We start from the raw sequence: 4,761 nt of genomic DNA on the forward strand, positions 1-4,761 counted from the left end.
TGATGATGGTTTCTGTTTCTGGGTCCTGAGCAGTTTCTAAGTGCACCCTGGCATCTGCTCTGCACTCATCCCTGAAGATCAATGCTCATAATCAGAACTGAATTCCATTCTCTGACCTCTTTTCAAGCACCCATATCATTCTTCCACCTTCCTATGCTGCCTCCATCATTCAAAATAAATGGGAGTATTGGGGGAGGGTACAGCTCAGTGGTAGAGCATGTGCTTAGCATGCACAGGGTCCTGGGTTCAATCCCCAGTACCTCCATTAAAAACAAAAAATGGGAGTAGATGCAGATCGAGCTCTGAAGAACTAATCAGTCAACAAATACTTAGATCAGCAACATGTTAGATGATGAGAGAGCTAACAGTTTTTGTCTTGAGGCGCTTTCAGTCTTAATTGGAGAGTTAAAAATCAAGAAATGCACGAAGGATGATTCAAGAAAATGGCAATGGAGTGCTGATTATATGGCATGAGCAATTAGAGAGTAAATCAATGGATAATATAATGCTGAAGATGTAATAGTAGAATAACAACAGCTAACATTTCCGAGCGCATGCTATGTATTGGATGCTCTTCTAAGTGCTTTGTGGGCATGATTTAATTTAACTTAATTTGCATAGGAGTTCTCAAAGGTGGCTACTATCAGTATCTTCCTTTTCAGAAGAGGAAGCTCAGATAAGTAGCTTGCTCCAGGTTGCACAGGGAAGGGGGGACACAAACAACACAGAGTAATAAAGTCAGAGATGTTTGTCACAATTCTGGGTCTTTTTCCAGAGATCTCCACCAGGTGAAGCAACCGTTGTCAACCTTCAAAAAGACAAACCAGCAACTAACCCACCCACCTACCCATCCACCCTTCATTGCCTTCCCATTGCTCTTTGGAGAAAGTATAAAGACAAAGCCACTTAGTGTGGCCTACAAGGCTCTGCATGGCCCCACTAACCTCCCCGGCAACTCTTTCACTTGTCCTTCCTCCCCTACTGGCCTTTTTCTAGTCCCTAAGCTCCTGCTTGCCACAGGGCCTTTGCACATGCTGTTAGCTCTACCTACTCTCCTCTTCTTCCATCTTCACCTGTACGACTTCTGCTCATCCTTCAGATCCCAGCTCAATCAAGCAAACCCTTCTTCAGGAAAGCCTTGGCTGAAAACACTATTAGAGGCCATCATTGCATGCTTCCAAGTAGAGACTTGGTAACACCTATCACAGTATTCTGTTTGGTTATTTGATTGGTATCTATTCCTCCCACTAGATTATAAGCACAGTGGGAGGTGAGACTGAATCTGTTTTTACTCATCATTGTGTTTTCAGCACTAAGCATCATGCCTAGCACTTAATAGGCACTCAGTGAATATTTGTGGAGTGAGTTGAAGGATAAATTAAGGAAGACTCCACAGAGGCTCTAGAATGTGAAGGGGCCTAAAGATAGAAACGAGTCAGAGAGGTGAAGTGAAGCATTCAAGGTGGAGGACCTAGTGAGGCGACTCGTAAGTGATCTTGCAATCTCAGCGAGCTGAAACGAACAAAGCCCCAAGTGGCAGTCAATGCTCGCTGGGTTTGGTTAGCCTTTTCTGTGCTTTTGGAGATACATTCATTGCTAAAAGTGTCTCTGCATATAAAAAAACCACTCACCATGCTGTATCAGTGCTCAGAATTGCTCACATCCTTCTCCCCCTGCTACTTCTGAAAAGCATGGACATCTCCCCAACCAAAATATAGAGGCTGGTTTTAGGAATCAGAATATGCTAGTTCTCTAGTTTTCCCACTTCTTAGCCAGTCCCTGGTAGTTGCTGGGTGCGCTACCATGTACCAGGTGCTATTATCCGTGTGGAGATGCGGGAATGAACAAGACTGACTCCCCCCGCCCCAAAGAGTGGCCAATCCAGTCTCCCGTTCAGCATGCACCAAAGTCTAAGGAATAATCCCCATATTCATTCTCTCCCAAAGAAATGGGTTTTCCAGTAAATGGAATATAATTAATGATTTAGTCATAAAATGTACAACCTGGAGATAAGGTCACATGTCTTGAGGGAATTTTCCACTGTGTTAGTTTTAGGTGAACTTTGACAGGCCTGGGTTATTATTGGACCATATTCTTTTTCTGCAATTAATAATATATTTCTATAAATAGGTCACATCTGATATGTATGTTACATAATCACTCAAAAAGCACATACAGGGCTGGAATTCAAAGAACTCCTTTTGAGTTAAACGCCCATGCTTTTGTCAACCACACCATACTGCTTTCTTTTGTTGGTTTTCAGCTTGGTTGTGCTTAAGAAATGGACAGTCATTCCCTCACCCTTCCCCCACCGCTCAACTCATCACAGCATGTTGTACTTGCCTGTTTGCTTGACTTTGCCATTAGACTAAGACACAATCTGTTGTTCACCACTGCATCCCCATCATTCTGGGTATCTATTACTGCTTAACAAAACCACCCTAAAGATTGGTGGCTTAAAGTAACAAATCACAGTTCAGTGGGTTGACTGGCTTAGCTACGTGGTCCCTCTTGGGGTCTCTTACACAGTTACAACAGGTGGTGGCTGAGGTTGGTGTCTTCTGAAGGCTCAACAGAGCTGGACATCCAAGATATTTCTCTATCACATATCCGGTTTACGGGCTTGGATGGCTGGAACAGCTAGGATTGGCTGGGCATCTCTCTAGCTCCATGTGGTTTTCTGCGTGGCTACCTTGGCTTCCCCACAGCGTGAGGTACTTCTTGCATAGTGTCTGATTTGCCCCAGAATGAGTGTTCCAAGAGACTTGGGTGGAAGCTGCTGGGCTTTGTTTGGCCTGGGCCAAGGAGTTACTCAGTATCACATCTGCTGTCTTCGGTTGTGAGTCACAGGGCCCGCTGAGAGTCAACATGTGAAGGAACAACATCAGGGCGTGAGTGTTAGGAGCCATTGTTCATGGGAGGCCATCTTTGGCGACTCACTGCCATTGAGGGGAGAGGGCAGCCTGGGGAGGAAAGCTCAGAGGAGGGGATATATGTATACATGGGGAACCTCAGATGCAGACTTGGAGGTAGCCAGGTGATGAAAGGGTAGGGAAGGGAAATGGTAGGAAGAGAAGCCTCCCAGGTGGAAGGAACCCCCTGTATGAAGATTTAGAGATAAGAAAGTGGCAAGCGGATGATAAGTATGGTGCATTCGGGTTCTATCACTTACTTTCTGGGCGACTGGATGATTATTTAACCTTTCTGCATCCCGGTTTCCTCATCTGTGAAATGGAGATGATCATTGCATTATCTAGTAGTGTTATAAAGATTAAGTTATTTAATGCGTGCAGAGCTGTTTAGAATATCCGGTATATAGAAAAGACTCAATAAATCGGTTATTGTTCGTATTATACAGGGGAACATGGGTAGTGGAATACGGCTGGAACACAGGACTCCAGAGGGGAAAGGGTGAGATAAGGGTCTGGAATGGTAAGCAGGGGCCAGAGCGTGACTTTGTAAGTTGTGCAAAGGTGTTTGAATTTTATGCTGGAGTAAATGAAGAGATGGTTCACATTTTAAGGAGGGGAGACTTGATCAGATTTGGGATTTAGGAAGATCTCTATACTAAAGGTCTTTGGAGTAGGGAAGTCTTGGGGGAAGAGAAAAACTAGAGACAGAGATCAGTCAGAAGCTGGTGTGGTCCAGGAATGGGGGCATAGTGACCTGGCCTAAGGTTATGGTAACAAAATGCGGAGAGGAGGACCTGCTGAAGGTCGTAGTGCTGGTTAGTGGCAGAGCAGGGACTGGCGCTACTGGCTAATTACACAGGAATTTCCTGCCAGGAAATTAACCTTTTTTACTTGTTTATTTAGGCACCGGTTTAATGTGTACAATTTGATGGAGACAGATAAGTAGCTACAAGTAACTGGGCAGAGATGTCTTAGCTGCGAGGTATGGCTCCCATTTCCATTAGTTATGCCTGCAGTTGCTAGTAATGAACAGATGTGCCCCCAGGAATTACTGCTCCGAAGAGGAACTGAGCAAGGCAATCAATTCTCTTTGAAGGAGAGTTTCTTTTCCAGCTGTACCTGAAGAGTCACACCCTATCTTTTATAACTACCTCTTCTGTTCTTCTTTGGATCAGAATGGGAGTGTTTACTTGCTTTTTCTGGTTTATTTGGTGTGTAAAACACTAGGAAGTTCTGATCAGCTACTCTGCTGGGGCATCCTCGGCCTTTCAAGCTGTGTTTCTCAAACATCGTTTGTGGACACAGGTTGGTTATGGAGCCCACAGTTCTCAGAAGGTCTGGGAATAGCTGGGAACAGGGGACCCCAGTGGCAGCAAAGGTGGTTGCTGGGACCTTAGGCAAAGAATGAGCCCAGCGGTGTCTCATCCACTGAATGAGAGGACCCTGAAAGTCTAAGATTATGTTCTAATTGACCCCTAACAAGACCCATTCTAATCTCTTGTCCAAGAACACCCTGTGCTTGTTCCAGACTCCATATGGAGCATTCAAGGCACGGCTCAGGTCCCACATCTGGGGGAGTCTCTCCTGACTATTTAACCCCTGGGTCACCTCCCCACACCTAACCCCCTCCCAGACTTTGAAGACCCGCAGAGGGAGAGCAGGGGTCCTGTAACTCAGCACTGACTCAGCGCTATGCTCCTCTCCCAGCTGATGCTGCTCAGCGTCTCCCAGCTTTACTGGAAGCCCTTTTGGTGTCAGTGGTTCTCCTCGCCTCGTCCCCACAACACCTCTTAGAGTTTCCAGGCAGCCTCTGTGGATGGCCAGACTCAGAAGTCTGGAGGGTGTGTTA

This window comes from Camelus bactrianus, chromosome 34 (assembly GCF_048773025.1).
Source record: "Camelus bactrianus isolate YW-2024 breed Bactrian camel chromosome 34, ASM4877302v1, whole genome shotgun sequence".
In the NCBI taxonomy this organism is placed as follows: Eukaryota; Metazoa; Chordata; class Mammalia; order Artiodactyla; family Camelidae; genus Camelus; species Camelus bactrianus.